Source organism: Electrophorus electricus, chromosome 8 (genome assembly GCF_041902795.1).
Source record: "Electrophorus electricus isolate QZ-2024a chromosome 8, ASM4190279v1, whole genome shotgun sequence".
Taxonomy (NCBI): Eukaryota; Metazoa; Chordata; class Actinopteri; order Gymnotiformes; family Gymnotidae; genus Electrophorus; species Electrophorus electricus.
This window is the reverse complement of record NC_137504.1, coordinates 20855498-20873280: the sequence shown is the minus strand read 5'-3', so window position 1 is coordinate 20873280 and position 17783 is coordinate 20855498. Positions and strand designations below refer to the sequence as shown.

General features: G+C 46.0%; 1 protein-coding gene across 5 annotated transcripts in view; it reads right to left on the bottom strand.

Moving 5' to 3' along the window:
* camkk1a (calcium/calmodulin-dependent protein kinase kinase 1, alpha a) overlaps positions 1–17557 on the bottom strand; it is a 46387-nt gene extending 28830 nt beyond the window's left edge. The window contains exons 1-3 of one of the 5 annotated variants that reach the window (XM_027020578.3): positions 17063–17557; positions 10550–10705; positions 3559–3610 (exon numbers count right to left, since the gene is read on the bottom strand). The gene's annotated coding sequence lies outside the window, so the exon portion shown is untranslated. The remainder of the gene's footprint in view (positions 1–3558; positions 3611–10549; positions 10706–17062) is intronic. The other 4 variants (XM_081718941.1, XM_027020577.3, XM_027020581.3 and 1 more) reach the window with 4 other exon arrangements.
* Positions 17558–17783: the final 226 nt, after the last annotated feature.

Here is a 17783-nt window from a genome sequence, read left to right as displayed (position 1 = left end):
CCCACCACAGTGATGGACCAATGAGGTCACCCACCCATAATGGGCTAATTGGGAAAAAGGAAGGAAAGCAAATGACCTGTACCACCATCTGAACATGAACAGATGCATACGACTGACCCACCCACCCACCCAAACACACACACACACACACACACACGCCTGTACAAATTCACTTTCATCTCCCTTTTTTCATAGGAATCCTGAATGCAACTTTGCTCACTTTCAAAGTTTCGAAGCATGTACATGGTTCAACCTGTTGCTAACGGTAACTAGTACCATCAGGTTCTCTTACTAGGGCTTCTCCTAAAATCAAGCGTCGTTCTCGCTCTCTCAGTTCTGCGGTGGTCACAGACGTTATACGCGGCAAAATGGACGCAGAGCCTGGCAGTGCCGTTGTCTTTTTATCTGGGAAACAATAGCTCAAGCTCACAAAAAGAAAATTGCTCTTCAAACTCAGAGGGGGGTGAGTGGGAATGAGATGGGGTATTGCATAATCTCGTTAGCCCACCTTCAAGCACTTCAAACACCCCTCATCGAAAATTATTACTAATCAATTTGAAATGTGATGAGGACAAACCCAGTCGTTGCCAAGGAATACTTTGGCGAATGAGGCAAATCAAATGACTCACATGTAACTAAAATAAAAAGATGAAAAACCTCCCAGTTCCCTGTCTCATGGCAGAGAAGATTTCCTCCTGGTTTCCTACAGACAGAAAATAAAAAGCAGATGGACTGAATGACTAAGCTAGGAGGCCGGTTTCAAAAACACAATGTTCAAGCTTCTAACATGAAATGACAGGAGACCCACACTCAATTAGACAGATTCAGGGCATATCATGTCAGTCTCTCTCCATCTCTCGACAAGAACTCAAGGTTACCCAAAATGCATAGGATGCTTAGGGCTCCTCTCGTTTTCCGTGGTCCCCCGGGACAATTTCCCAGCAAGCGTAGGACGCCTCAGGTCACACGCCAATGCGTCCCGATTGCACGCACATCAGCAGGAAACAGGACCATTACTCCGTCTCGATGTCGCATCAGAGCTCGGTTTGGGCCTTAGGCAGTAAAGTCCCTGAGCAAATATTTCACGAAGGAACCTCAGGAAAAGGTCCAGCCATGGCCAAACTGCAGCTTTGTGAAGAAGCATTAGGCATGTGATTAGAAGCCATAGGATGGCCACTGGTTTATGCGCATATATGCAGAAGATGGGTATACGTGTACGCACACACATAAAAAAAGGAATGAAATCAGCCTCGATTAAACTTATGTTCTCCTCTAGACTTGGTAAGTCTGTAAACACTCACAGAAGACAGCTTTCTCCTGTTTTCGCAGAGACTAAAAAACAGAGACCAAAAAAAACCCAAAAACCACGACATTTATAGAGGACAGTTAAAAAAAAAACAACCAAAAACCAAAAACAACCCTCTCTCTTTTCATACGTTCTCTTACACCACCGCAGGTTGCATAACACAAACGCCTCTGACGGCCGATCGGTCGGAGAGAATATTGTGACCTGCCCACCGCACTTCATTCACGCCGGGTGGTCTTTCCGTTGCCCAGACAACCAGCCATGCCAAGGCAACCTTGACGTTCACACAAATTGCAGGCTGTACTTTTCACCTGAGCACCTTAAATGACATCTGCAGGTTTGAACCTGCTATAATACTGGGTATAAATAGTAATTAAAAAGCATCAAAGGCAACCAAGGAATAGATTCGGTTTGGGTCCGAAGAGATGCAGCTTTATAAACATACAAGCTCCGATCACACGAGCCACTTGGAACTGCTCAGAATTACACACGCAGTGCTACTACCACTATTCAGATGCAAAACCATGTGTACGTAGGTGTACGTATTTGGTATTCCTTGCAATCTTAGGAGACTGTTGTAACCTTGCCTGTTGCAAGCTACAGACATTTCAGGTACAGGTTTAGGTTTTAGCCAAAAATGTGGTCTAACTTAAGTCCTGCATGCATCAGACATGAACAGAAGAATGTTTCTTCTTATGTTACTTGGTTCAACAGGCTTAGTGACATTAGTGAGAACTCCGTAAGACACCGAGCATCAGAGCAGAGGAAAGACGTGCTGTAGACGTCCTTTCACACAAAGAGGAATAAGACAAAGGACAAAAGGTGACATGACACAAACGAGGACGCTATTGAAGGCGCTCTCAACGCACACGGGCAGCAGGTCATTAGATGTCATTCGGTTCATTTGTAAGCACGCTTGTTTAACCAGACATTACAACTTGGCTCAGGCACCTCTGACCTATGGTGACATCACCCACGAGAGGAAACTGAAGGGGAACAAGTGATCACCCGGGCGACATATGGTACTACGTGACCTAGAAAGTCCCCTGATAGTATGTGCCCACCCCCTCATGCATATCCCAGCATCCTCTGCTCTGTGTCACTCCGGGTAGGAGAGCTTTTTTTGGTGGGATATAAATCCAATAAACACAGCTTAGCATCTCATACTGCATGACCTACCTGCAGGGAAAAGAGGCGCATATCCAAACAGCACATCTAGAGTCCATGCCAAGCCAGGCCTACAGGCACCGCACCGATACTAGTAGAATTTACTGAGGTGGAGAACTGAGTGGGTGGTGGGAATACGGGGGTGGCACCTTCGATTCTGCAATTCTGGAGTAAGATAGAAGTAGCAGGACCCCACATTCGGAGATGGACCAAAATAGGGTGCCTAACCTGTGGCTTTAAGGAAATATTAGCATTGCTTATTTTGGTGTATTCTGCTTCTATTCAGCTATCCAGCACTGGATTGTAAATACAAGGTGCCATAAATAATTACCATTTTACAACCAGTTTCTTAGAAATCTTGCAGTTACAGCCAATAATGTATATTTGCAGATCTGATCAAATCAAAGCACAAAAATAAAACAAAACCAAAAAAACCCAAAAGCCTACTTTGGACAAAGCATGTGCACATAAATTTATCCACTAGGCTCTTAAGAGCTTGGTAGGACCCTTAACAGTGCAAAGTCTACAGTCTCCCTGCAGCCCTATCACGTCACTACAAGCCTCCTAATTGGCCAGGATCAGGGAAGAGAGGCACTCTGACAGGCTGAATGGGTGCTGAGTGGAATGTGACGGATAGCCCGGTCACGAGTGGCTGCAGAGCGAATGCGACCCGACGGCGGAAAGCAAGGGGTCGGCTGCGCGTCCAGCCCAGCTGGGAGTGGAGCGAGACCGTGCTGATCAGCTGGTGTGCCTGTCTGTGTGGAGATCAGTGGAGCTGAAAGTAAATCTACACTGTGGAGATACCTCCAAAAGGGTGGAATGAAAAGAGACTACTGAAAGCACACTTTATCTAAACAAGCCTGTGGCACAGAAGGTAGACAGCCACAGTGTGTTGCTATTCGTTCCCCTTTTGTATACATGGTTATGAGATATTTTACACTCAAATATTATATATAAATGTTAAAGTGAAGGTATTGGCGAACACATGTTTTAGAAGACTGATAGTATGATAAAAATGGGAGTTTAGCATGCAGGTAGTCTGACAGTATGAAGTAAACATGTGATGATGTGGCGGAAGATCTCACCTCACGCCAAAGGCATCAGGCTGTAACTCCTCTCTCTGGAGCAGATGAACCCCTGCAAAAAGAACACAGCATAGGCCATTATAATCGGGGGATCAACGCTGCCATTGACTAGGACAAGGAAGGGCGACTCGGTCGAGCTCCAAAAGACAAAGAAAAGGGACTACATCCTGATTCTTTCTTCGCTCCGAGAGGTGTTATCACATGATCATACAAGAACGTGCATTCCAATACTACTACGATAACAGATTCTGATAAGCTGAACTCTTCAGGCAGTCTCATCTACCAGTGTGTGGACAATTCCATATTAAGATCATGCAGAAAGCACAAGCCCTGTGCTGAGAAACATGTGCATTCGCTGCAGCGAGTGAAAAGATCCAAAAAGCAGTCAGTGAAGTGTCAGAGGCTTTGGTGCGTCAGGCAGAAATTAACGTCGTCGTTATTAACGTTATTATTATTAACGTCTCCGTTTGTCAGTGACCTTGCCTCTAAGACACAGGAGCCAGTTAGGAGAATGTCAAGCAATCCACGCACAAGCGTGGGCATCGAGAAGGACTCGACAGGCCTGCGGCAGACAGCGGACTTTCAGCATTGATGATTTAAGGAGCATGTCTCAGACAGTAAAATCAGAACAGATCGGTCTACAAGCATTACACGCCTGCCATCAGAGAGCAGTGAATACTCCAGAGTGACATGAAGGCAGGTTTTAGTGTTTTTACACACAATGGGTTTTGGCTACTGGGCTAAATGCCAAGCCTCCGAACGGGGGCCGGTCCGGGATTCTCAAATATTTGATACGTCACGGCACAAAAGTGCGCCGTCTGCTGTCCACAGACTTGAGCCCTGAGCCTGAAACAATTCGGGAAAGAAGGAAAGAAGAACGGTAGAGCTTCACTCCAAAAGAAACATAAGTCAGCAGTATTAGTGCGAAGAGTGAACAATATTAGTGCCAAAGATTCAACGGTATCAGTGTGAAGCTTTTACGCAACGGTGGCTTGGACGAACCCGTTGAGAAGGGAGACAAGAAAGTGCTTTATGTCTTTTTTGTGTCAGACCGAAGCTGAATTCTGAATGGATGAAAGGGAGGAGGAGAGTCCTAGCTACAGGTATTTCAATATCCCCCTCTTGCTGCAGCTAGTCCTGGAGATAACCAGCAGGGCAGATGCTGGGTAAGCTGCTGCTTCTGTCTGTCTGGAATGGAGGAATGAGAGAAGGGAAGAGTGCCAGTGAGAAGCCAAAAAGAGAGGGATCAGGAGAGAGAGAGAGAGAGGGGGGAGAGGGTGAAAAGTTGTAACAATGGCAGGCCCAAGTACTTGGTCCCATGATGGACACCTGCATTAAAAGATGGCAGCAAAGTCAGAGAGTGAGTATGTGTGTGTGTGTGTAAAAGGATTTCACAAACATGCCCCAGTCACACAACCCTATAAACTCTATCAACAGTGCTGATTGGGCAGTGGTGGACAGCATAAGGGACTCCGAGCACAAAGTCACTATTCTAGAGATGGTAGGGCAGGCAGTAAAAACAATTTAAGCTAAAAATATGAATATGAATATGAATATGAATGCAGTGGAATGCTGAATCTGTTCTACAATTGGTGGCTCACTGGAGCAATTAAAAAATTAAGGATTCATTCAACCATCCACTTCAACAATTAAGCATGCTATAACTCTCTCTGTCTAGCACGCACACACACGCTGTGTTTCACACCAACTAAGCAGCCAAGGAATGGTTATCCTCAAGTCTGCACGGTCCTTAATAAATGCATAATCCTCCCCTACATTCTTTATTACTTCCTGTCCTGACCTCACATCCTCTCTCCCCCTCTCTCTCTCCCCCTCTACACAGACCACCCCCCCCACGCACGCATGCACACACACGCACACACACACACACACACACACACACAGTATAATGCTGAGGAAAGCCAGGAGTGGATTAGCTCAGGTAATGACCACACCAATGACACAGAGCCCACTTATCCCCCAACACACACAGACACACACACACACACACACACACCCACCCACACCCACACCCACACACCCACCCATAGTCTATTGCAACACTGATGATCGTTTTGTTGAACCTGTTTTAAGAGCCGTCATCAGTGGTGAAGACTCTCAGCAAATACGGCCTCACGTGTGAGAACGAGGCATGACATAAGTCTGGGTCAGGGGTCACACTGGAGGTTTGGCTGCACTGAGGCTAACTGTTCCGAAAGAGTCTAATCAATTCGATCTGTCTAGTGATGAGACATTCAACGCTACCAGAGTTAACGTCCTGTTCCAGTTAAAATGATTACACTGTTTCAGTTCAGTAACCCCACCCCCCCAAAATCCACCAAAGCCCTAGAGGTGCGGAGCCTGGTTTTCCCTTCATTTTAATAGTGTGGGGAAGTGTAATGAACTAATCCGCACGTTTTCTGTGGTGTGATTTCGAGTTCCTAATCCCTGGGCCTGTTTAATTGAATCACACAGATTCTCTCTCCTTATCAGAGGCTAGCCACAGCAGCTAGCGCCAAAACAGGGGTGCCCGCTACTAGCGGTGGAGCGGAAACATGGATTCAAGACTACAGCCTTCCCCTCTCGGCGGCTCGTGAAACGACCAGAAGCCCGACCGGTAAGCTGTCTGGACAAAAACAGGCACGGGGTTGATCAAAGCCAAATCCCAAGATAACCTTCAATCGCCTTCAGGTTGGATACCCAAGGATTAGAAAAGAAAGAAAGAGAGAGCGGGAGCCAGAGGAATGTCACTGCTGTTTGTTTACTCACACACACACACACACACACACGTCAGTCCATGGCTGCTCTTTAATGCACGGAGACATAATCCAGTCCTGGGGACGGTAATGTGAGAAGTGGCGGCGAGGAGTCCATCGGTCAGGGGCTGAGGTGTCCAGGGCTTCCCCCTTCCTTCGCCGGCTTTGGCACCAAGACCTCCAGCCCACCGCTCCACCGCTCACCACATGGCCCATGCGACAAGGGTGGAGCCTTGGGAGAGATCTGCTCTCTCTCTCTCTCTCTCTCTCGACCGTCACGCCTATGCCACCAGTCAGTGAATATGTATTTATAGCTTGAGTTACCCTCAAGCCCTGTTGTCAGAGACTAAGCTGAAGCAAGCCAGAGGAACGGGGAGAAATACGAGAGGTCTTCCAGACGGCCATGGGCTCATGGGGGTATCCTCTCTGTAACGTTCTTGAGAGCAGGCGGTCCTATGTATCTATCTACTCCTCACACACACAGATAATCACTGAGTGTGTTTATGTTATTAAACCTCTATTATCTGCTTACGATCAAGTCTTCAAAAGAACCAGATGAAATTTTGCATCTTCCTGTCAATTACTATGGTCTTGCCTAGCATTTCACATCTCTACCTGTCAGGTTCGGAAGGTACAGAGTCGCCGTCACTAAGCAACAAAAACAGAAGAAATAAAAGCCCCACAAATAACCAAAAGCCACTATATTAATCTTGCATTAAACTCATTTTTTGTGCTCCCCAAACACTTTCTTCATGTTTATTCAGTGCCCATAACCGGCTAATCCAGCCATGTCATTTCAAGTCAGTCTCCAGGTACATTCTGATCTAAGCCCAAATTATGGGTGAATGCTCAGTCTCCCAGGGCTGTCCAGGAGAAGTGCCTGATGGAAAAGGAGATTTTAATGAGCTCAGCCCCCACCTGTCCAGAGGCAGGGATCACAGAGGATTTAGGTGTCGGTCTGATTGCCTGACAGTGTGGGCAAGGACCCTTGAGATCAACCAGGGTTTGGGTCATCTGTGCTCCTGGGCAAAGTAAAGGAAACTTACTTTAAAGCTACTGGAGAAAACCATGGAATCAAATACGGTATATTAATGAACACAACACTGGCAGTTTTTTTTTTATTATAAAGGTTAATTATTGAACATGCCATCTGCTAACCATCATTTATCTACTTCAGTAATTAATAATCAGTTCAAATCTCAACTGATGTTCAAACATATCTTGATTAGTCAGAGGTGGATTCTATTTGCATAACAAGAAATTGATTCTTTTGATAATAGGAGTTTTAAAAGCCTCTAAAATGCTTTTGAAAATATGCCTTTTAGTGCAGTAGGGCACACACAGAGAGTGATTAAATTCAGACAGGCAAAATAATAATTAACGCTCGCAATGTCCATGAGTGAAGTTGAATGTGTATTCATGTTTTGCCATTCTGGTTCGTGTCCAAATTCTCCATGGCCTGGCAAGCTCCATCCATGGAAATCCAATTAAGAGAAGAAACTGGTAGGGTAGGGTAGGGTAGTGTGTGTGTGTGTGTGTGTGTGTGTGTGTGTGTGTGTGAGTGTGAGAGAGAGAGAGAGAGTGTGTGTAAGTGTGTGTGTCTGTGTTTAGATTCAACAAAGAGTTTCAAACCCTCTTTGCATGTCTTGGTATTCATTGCTGAGTAGAACATGCTTTGTCTGAAAAAGCAATACTTAATGTATAATTTACTGCCCCCCCGCCATGCAGTAGCTCTTGAAATCCATTTGAAAATAAATAAATAAATGCATACTTTAGGAAGATAATGACTGTGCAAAAACACAGTATGTGTATTGAGTTAGCTCAGACTACTACAAAAGGACCGTCGACTTCTAAACCACACAATAAGAACTGAACCAGACAAAAGATTACAGTTTCTATAAATTACTTATTTATTTGTTGGGCTGCACTATATGTACACAAAATTTGTTGGATATCCCAATATCTATATGAAATTTAATCAATTACGATCAAAATGAGAGAATTCTCATGCATATATGAACAGCAGCTGTCAACTGAACAGGGCCGATGAGTTAAGGTCAGCTAGGGTTAGGGTTATTGGTGTGGCTAAAATTGCAATTTTATAAAGTTAGTAACTATATATGAGACTAAGGTATAGAACTCAACTACAGGCGTGCCTGTAAAAATAATTATTTCTAGGAAAAATGACGCAAAATTGCATCAGATTCAAACCAGTGCAGCATAATTCTGGCAGTCCCCAGCCACTGTGCTAAACAGCCAAAACAGGCCAGTTCCAGTAGTGGAGCCAAGCTTCACTTCAACAGCATATCCCTAATCACCTAATTAAATCAGCTTGACGATTCCCCTCTTCCCACACGGCAGACATCTGGCATGCTCTCTACACAGGGCAGAGACCCATGCTTGGCTCTATAATTACCGAACCGCCCAAGTATGCCAAGGACCTTCTGGCTAAGAAGATGGCGTGGGAAATGAACTGATAAGAAATACGCCTCGTGAGCAAACGCATGAGACTGACTGCTCAGGTGGACCTTGAACATCCACCAGACCCAATGGACGGTTCATTATCATTCAGCACAGTGTTGCGTGATGAAACACTGGGCTTCACAGCCAAAACCACCCCCCCCCAAAAAACAACTCATCGTTCATTTGGTAATGACGAGTCAACAGCTGGATACGACTACATTTGTCACGATACAAGCGCAACATGCTTCGGGAATGTCAAGCGGAAGCACAAGGTTTCAAATTCTGCATTTTATTAGTGAAACAGATGTCCCCAAATAAAAGCGCATAAAAACGCAAGTGAAAGTAGACCTACAACCAACCACCTCCGATCTCACTTCAGCAGACGAAGGCTAACTTCACAGATGCCTGGACGATAAGGTTATGGACTTTAGTGGCACTGCAGGTCCCCTCTGCAGTGTCATAAAAACCACCGATTCATGCGACTTTATCGCTGGCGGTGGAGCCGATTGCTCATCCTAACAGCTCCCTGCTCCGGCCACCGATGCCGGATGGAGCTCGGTAAGAAATGAGCAAGCGATTGCTAGCCTAACGCTCCATCGTGGTTACGCATCAGTCTGCCTCGCTTGAGGCTACAGAGGGCCGGCTAAGCGTGCCTGAGCCCTGCGATTTGTCACTCCTGCTGTGAAAGGCTCACAGGCACCCGCTTAGTTTTCCCCATCCGGCCATTTCGGAGCTCAGACAGGCTCTCGGAGACGATCAGCCTGGCGTCGTCGAGCTCCGCGGGCACACTTAACCAGTCGCCAGTCTCTAAACGCCAGCCAGCGTCAGGGAGGGAAAATAAATGCTGCCTATTATTTATGAAAGGAGTCGTTGCCTCCTCCAAAACACTTCTCCTGCACGGTGAGCGCCGGCCTTCTGTGGGCGGACGGAAAGAAAAAAAGCTCAGCCAAGACCCCCGTGGAAAAACAACACCACCATCTGTGGCCTGAGCGCAGACAGCCTGCCGCCACATCTGTATGCCCGTGTGCAGGCTTAGAGCCGTGGGCCCAGCAGAAGTCGCCCGCGGTTCCTGCTTAAGGAGGGTGTTTGCTCAATTACGATCCAAATCGACAGCTTTAAGGGGGTTTATCTCCAAACCCCACATTCTCAAGGTAGGTAGGTAGGTTGCCCTAATTATAAGCCAAAAAAAAAAGAAAAAGAAAACTTGCACTCTCCAGCACTCTGCCAAAACATTCCAGTCAGGCAAGTTTTAAACCCTCAGAACTGTAAGTTCATAATCAGTCTAAGATGAAAGTCTGTGAACGTGAAGTTCTGTGATACAGCAATAATATGATTATGTAATGAACGTAATATTGTTTCACATTTCAATTCTGCAAGCACATTTAGAGGAACAGAGAGTGTGTGGGTATAACCGTGGGCTCCCAAAGATAGTTTCTCAGTACGACTGTGTGTGTGTGTGTGTTTAAGAAACTGAAAACTGAGTCAGCCCATTAAAATTGCAGGAAGATAAAAGAAGACAGTGGACAGCAACTTTACCAAAAATAGTGGCGGTGTCTTTACTCTGACGTCACTCTCAGGCTTGATTTAAGTAGCCAATACTCGGAGGTCAAATTGGGCCAAATCAGTGTGTGTCAGGCAGGAAGCGAAAAAGGAGCAAAAGCGACTCACTTGGGGATCTCTTTTGGCCGGCTACTCTCCAGCGACAGGTTTGCGGAGTGGGCAGTCAAGCCTGGGACTCATGCAAGAGCCATCTGTCACTTCAGGCCACTCACCTTACCAAAACCGACAGCTATCTGAAAATCAGCAGCGACGTCCTCGCCGAACAGTCCCAGAGCGGCGTTTTCTCCGTTGAGTCCCAGACCAGTGTCCGCCTCCCACTACTGCCAGAAGCATGCGGCCAACTCGTGTCGCTGCCGAATCACAATCGTCTGTGGACATAAATCTGGATCACAACCTGGACTCTGCAGGCAGCGCCATTTATTTACCAGGCCTGTCCTCTTCCAACATGCCTCCCGCTAGTTGCCAGCCCCACACGTGTGAAGCCCCCCAAGGGGAGGGTAGCCAATGGCGGCAGCGCACACGCGTGCATTTCCTCGCTCTACACCCGGACCACGGCAGCGGTAAATAACATGCATACAAAGCGCACCCGTGTGCTGCCATCCGGAAAAATTAAGAACAAATATGAACAAATCAGAAAGGTGTCTCGGCCTCGTTCTCGAGCCAAGTTGGCATGTCATGTGCGGACACGTCAGTGTGACGAGAGTCCCACCGATCAGTTCGGACATTTGCGGCTACAGAAGCTGCGTTGAAAAGACACCGCGCTGCCTCAGGCGGAGAAGAGAGGGCTCCAGTAAGTACCTGCTGGCCATTTAAAGTCTTTGACCGTTTAACCAGATTTTTCCTACTGGGGCATTTCTCTACAAACTGTTACAGCAAGCCTGAGTCTACTTCCTGAAATGAAATCTCTTCAGTGCTATCAGAATAGCTTTTCTCGAGCAAGCGTGCTCATGTTTCACTGTTCAGGGCCATTGCACAGGCGACGATAGCCTGCTTTGTCATTCCAGCATGGTTGGTTTCTCTGGATGCAGCAAACACATAATGGACACAGTGCAGGAGTATGGGTGTTTGTGTTTTTAGTCTTAAGCTATTAGAGGCCTGCATTAGGGAGTTCAGTGGAGGGGGGAACTTAACACAAAAAAACAAAAACCAAAAGAGTCCAAAATGAGCAAATTACAAACAATAACAAACAAAATATATACTCAACGATCAGAAAAGTAGAATATATTCTTAGAGCACTACTGGAGTCTTTCTAGCTCTGTGTCCCTCCCCCCTCCCCAAACCACACACACACACACACACACACACACACACACACAGGAGCCCACGATTGCACTGTGGTATTAAGTTTCACACTGCAGCCTGGTGATTCATTGCTGTGGCTTCCGACTTTTCCTGCATACGCAAACGTTTCCGATGTGTTGTGCGCCATCCTCCAAGGCCGCCACCTTTGAAAAGCCCGGCACCTACACTCATGGCTATGCGCCTTCTTCAAAGCCAGATCATGTTTTAACGCCGCTGGCCGTAATCTGTTTATGAGAGGAGCGAGTGTGGAAATGGAGCTGCTGTCAGCTCCATGCGCCCGTTGCTCATGTAGTGACACTCAATAAAAATGACATGGGACAGAACACTTCTGCAGAGAAAGTGTGTGTATAGCGTTTCGGTTCAGAACAAAACACCCCCCTGCCCCGGGCCTTTCATATTACTCCCTAATTACTACTTCTGATTTATTATGGATTTATTACAATATGGAAACAATTTCTGATATGTTTAACTACAAGTGCATGCTGACAATATTTAAATTAAGCTACTATGCAAAATCACCTATTTGGTGAACAAACATCTTCAGCTCTTTCAGAAGAGGGTGGTTGTTTATGGACAAACAAAAACTTTTTTTTTTTTTAAAGTAAAAAATGACTAAACAAGAAAAAAAAAATTTTTTATTAGAGCGAGCAAAAACAAACACCATGCCCCCCAAAATCCAAACAGGACAGGCTAGCCAGAGAGATGTTCTCAGCAGAAAAGCCTTGCTCTTAATCTTTCCTCATGGTTGCCATGGCAGGACATCTTAACGTAAGAATTACTGCCACATAATAAAGGTGGTTTTATACAGGCAGAACGGGATTGTTGCAAAACAGAACTTCAATTTCAGTGAATCTCCACACCTTTCCCTTTCCCACCTTTTCCACATCATGTTATTCCATTTTTAGTATTTATTCCCCCATGCCTTCCCAAACCAATCCAACCTGAGCTTCTCGCAGGCTACTGGATCCGTTCAGTGAAACTCACTGAGGGCGCGCACCAAACCTCATTATCAATCCGAGTCTGTTCCATTTCCCAGTTTTCCTAAGCCGCCTTCCAGATATCCTTCGCACAACTGTCCTTTGCTTATACTTTACCTCTGTTTGTGTAATAATGAATAATAATAATGAATTCTGAAGGCCGACCCTCGTGCCGAAGGGCTTTGCATTCGCATTAATAGCGCATTAATTCCAGAGTGCTTCCACGAACCTCCTCTAGGCCCGTGAACACAGACTGATAACTCTGCATGCAGCCTTGATGTTAAAGCCTGCGTCTGGACCCGAGGCAAGCCGGTTTTGGATGAGCTCATTTCGAAAGAGGAACCGATGAAACCAATCCGTTCCAACCGAGCCGCATGTCTAAAATGGAGAAACGGAGAAAGAGAGAAGAGAAGAGAGATTCTGACAGAAAACGCAAGCCAGGTCATAACAGCAAGAAAGACAAAGAGAGAAGGCAGGAAAGAGCAGGGGGCGGAGCTAAAGAGAGACAGGGCTCAACAGAGGGAGAGGCAGAGTGAGACTGATGGATTCTGCCTTCTGACACAGAGAGAATTATTTATGGACGGACTCGGAGCAGAGGACGCTGGGAAGCAGAAGCGTCTCAGCAGGGGGCAGGTGCACAGACTTCACTCCGTCCTGTTGCGAGGAGTTTAGGACAGAGGGGCGGAGCTCGCCACCAACTGCCACCGTCCAGACGGGGCACCAGTGCACAGCCGCGAGCACCACACGGCAGGCTACATTGTTCCTTACCGTTTACCGCGACACTGGTCACGCTGGGTTGTCAATAACTGCGATACCCAATCACTACAGTAACCTTTACATCCTGGCCTGTCGATTGCTGTTCCAATGAATCGAGACGTGCACATGACCTAATCAATGTAAAGATTTTTACTTTGTGAAAATAACGCAGCCACATGACGTTGTTCGCCACTGTAACCTTTCACCAGTTTAGTATAATCCAGACTCACAGAAGGCCCTGATATAATCTCATTCTAGTCTCGTATCTTTAATACATGCAGAGCCTGCATTCAACACAGTGATCTGTTGCCATGGGTTATTTTTTGTGCCGCGGCCTGTACGTCGGGTTCTGTCTGTCAAAGAGAGTGGGAGAGACAGGCATTATTATGTGGGAGTTGGAGGTACGAGGCTGATAAGAGGCAGGGTGAGCGTGTGAGGTGTCTCCAACTAACCCACAAATAGAATGAGAGAAGGTCTGAACAGCAGAGGGGTCACACACAGAGTGAAGTTAATAAGATCAACAAGGCTGACTGGACTAATTACCTGCATTTTGTGTGTGTGTGTGTGTGTGTGTGTGTGTGTGTTGTTGCATGGTTGTGAAACAAGACAAATACCAGGAGAAAGAAACAGAATGAGGGGGAGGGAGAGAGAGAGAGACAGAGAAAGCAGAAGAGTTAAAAGACAGGAAGACAGTCAAGCAAACAGAAGTGCTACTGCAGCGTAAACAGACATGAATTCACCAAGAATTCCTGTGTAAATGCAAGGAAAGGAGCCGAGTGTGTTTGCAACATTATAGCGTGACAACGAACTGAACTTCACAGAGAAGCAACGAAGCAGAGAAATTAAAATGTAAGCTGCCTCAAATGCTTATATTAATGAACAAACACACTGAGTCTCTACAGGAGTCTCAATAGGACATTTAAGAAAAATTAATTCACTGCAGCATCGTCAGTCCTGTAGACCAGGGAATTACAATATATTCTTAGAAAAAAAAGTTTTTTAATACAAGGAAAGTATTTCTTAATACAAAGAAATGTCAATGACTGCAGTGTCTGTCTTAGTATTAGTCTGTATGTAAATGTCATGATTGATATTCAACAATACATGAAGAGCTGGACCCACAATAAAAAATGCCCTGAATCGCATGACAGAACCGTGTAAAGACTAAAGATCATAAACCCATTATAACTATGCAAAAAAAGACTTACTGAAGCATGTCTGATTAACAAAACATCCAAACATTCATAAAACATCACCTTGTAAAAAAAATGACAGCGCGCACACACACACACCCTGCATGAAAACGTACGCACACACACCTTCACGTGGGTGCGTGCACAGACTTCCAGTACTTTCCCAAACACAGCCAGCGTGACGGTGATAATAACAAGCTCCATTGCCGCACGCCACTCTATACCACCTATTCTACCATGTAATTAGCGCAACGTTGTACATGTTCTGACGAAGAGGCAGCCCTCATCTGCAAGGCTAAAGTGAAAATGTAAGCTGTATGTGAAAGCCATGTGCTCACACTACAGAGAGAGGACATGGCATCGGGGAACGTTATGTGTAATTCCAGATCCCGGAGGAGGAGGAAAACGAAGCATATGGGCTCCCACGTCCCCCCTGTAGTGCTTTCTAAGGTTGCTTTTCTCCGCATGGCTCGATGGGTGGGAAGTGCTCATTTAGTTCTTGGCCTGCTGCGACCTCCTCTCACTTCATCCTTCATCACCCCATCACATTTGAAGATGACAGGGTGTACTCCTTTTGTCAATAACTGTTATATACTCCCCACACATCTTTCTCAGTCTGACAGAGGTAGTGAATTTCTGCTCATTCAGGCCACTCTGTTCAGGCATGGGGAAACAGTTGTGACAACAGAGTGAGGCTACAGGAACCGGCGAAAGCGAGGAAAAGCTGGGGTGCGTAATGGGGGCTCATTACTAGAGACGTCTAGAGCAACCACTCTTGCTGAGTCAGAAGGAGAGCAGAACCCAACGTGACGGTGCTGCAGTTTACCCCTTGCTCTACACCGGAATATTCTGGAATATTCCCAAGGTCAGCAAGGCTTTGAAACGAACAGGAAACAGGACAGGAAGAAACGATGAGCAAAACATCAGACGAAAAATTACTGTCGGTGTAGTGCTACTGATGAAGATGTGGTTATTCTGATGAGATAGGCCTGGAGTAAAAGCCAGAGAAACAGAGCAGGGACAAACCAATCAGGCTGCACACTCATCAACAGAAGAACAAATTTTACCTGCCTTTTAATTTCATTGCCTCGCCCCCCCTTCTCCCTGTAGTAAGCTTGACCTCATGCACTAACATAAGGGGGAGGGGAGCAGTCTTCCTTCTCTAACAAAACAGGTAGACAAAACCTTCTTATGGATTTCTCTGCAGTAGTTCTGTGGACATACAGCACGCCTCTGTGAAGGGTTTTAACAGAACCCTTGCACATGTGCCAGGCTTACTGGCAGCCTCAGAATGAGCACAAACACATTTTCTCTGCATCAGTGACCAGCAAATAGCATTCTGCACAGTTCCTTCTTGGCTAATAGATTCCTGTCCGACAACCAGCCAGAAACGGCCGTGCAGTCTTGACTATGCACACACACTCGTGCACGGGCACGTGCACGTGCACGCGCACACACACACACACACGTGCGTATTGAGAAAGCCCTCAGCATATTCAGTCACACCCACCAGGAGTGGGCAAGAATAGTCACCAAGAGCCACTAACGCAGCCGAATTACGGAATGCCGTAGAGGGCTGGGCAGAAGCCAGGCCCAGGGTGCCCATGGCTCCGCTCACTCTCCACGCTGGGGTTTCGCTGCTTGGAGCGGTTATGCCAGTCTCGTGTATGTCGCCACAGGGATTTGGACTCTGGGCTACAAGGCAAGTTGAAGAATCAAAAGAAGTGTGTTTGAAGGTAACTGGATGAGCTTTTGATGACCAGGACAGCAGTGTGCTCTTGATGAATGCTTCCTCCAAAACATGCTGGCGTATTTTCCCCATTTGAACATTTTCATTACACAGGTACAAACATTTCCAGACTGTTCAGAAGTTTAAAATGAATACCAATGGCTAACATAGATAAATGCATAATACCAAAACATGGTTTTGTTGCAATTGCTGTAAAAAACAAAAGTAATTTCTAAGTGCTAGACACTGAGGTGTGTATTAAATGTTTCACTATTTTTTGTGAGAAAACTACAGCAGTTTTGTCAGGCTGTATGATACAGACACATCTTTCAAGCACAACACACTCAATACACTCAAGACATTCGATTAAATAAGAATGGAAAGACATCATGACTGTCCACGTGTGAATGTGTGATGTAACCAACAGGTGCAATGAATGTTAATTATCACAATATTGCTATTGCACCCAGATCCATCTATATAATCCCTGAGACAAACGAAATATGTTACATTTAACCAGTATAACAAGCCGTTCTTTGGCACAGAAGTCACTGACACAAGCGGTCGTCAGGCTCGCTTGGGAACTATCAGCCTACCTGTGAAAGGTGAACTTGCACGGATAGCCAACTCGGTGCATTTGCCACTGACACATATTTGAAGAGAAGGTTTGGGTGAATTATTTGCAAAGAGGTCAGGCTGAATATGGGCCTACTGTTCCGATTTCGCTGCGATATTAAAAAAAAAAAGAAAAAAAAAAGTTTTACTCACCAATTTCAGGCTGCCCTGGATCGTTTGTAATCGAGTCCACAAAGCCGTAACGAGTCGGGAGGCTTGTTGAGCCAGATCCGTGATTTGCTTTGAACGTTTGTTATAAAAACGTTGCCCGTGAATGGATTGTGAACGGCTAGCGGCAGTTAGAAGGATTCCATCAGATGTTCTGGTTTAATATTGATGTGAACCTCCCCCGCACCAATTTTGTCTCTTCCACTCCGGGTCCCTTGTGATTCGGTTTAAATGCAGAAATTTGTCCCCCTTACACTCCCTTTCTTCCGCACTGCCTACCGACCATCGACCAGGCGCGTTCGCGTACTGTATCGTTTCTGACACGGGCATCTGCTTGCGTTAGCAGCTCTTACTACGTGGAAAGTTAGCCTGCATAACCCACATTACACAACGTTATGAAACAGCCCTGCCGATCAAGGGATGGCGCGCGATTTTAGAGGCACTATGGAACTTCCATGCTTCGTAAAACATTTCCCTTTCTTTTCTCGCGGTGGGTCCTAAAGCCCGTCCCGTTTTCATATCCGTCAATAGTATCTCTAAAATGAAACCTTGCAGCCTGCCTTACTTTTCATGCAAGGCTTCGTTCATTCATCGATCGCTAATCGTTATTCTGTCAGTTGAGTATTCAGATTTTAACGTTCGTACAAATTTTGAGAAGGGAGGAAAGCAAAGCGTGTGTTCGTGTGTGCTCGTTCACCTGAAAGGT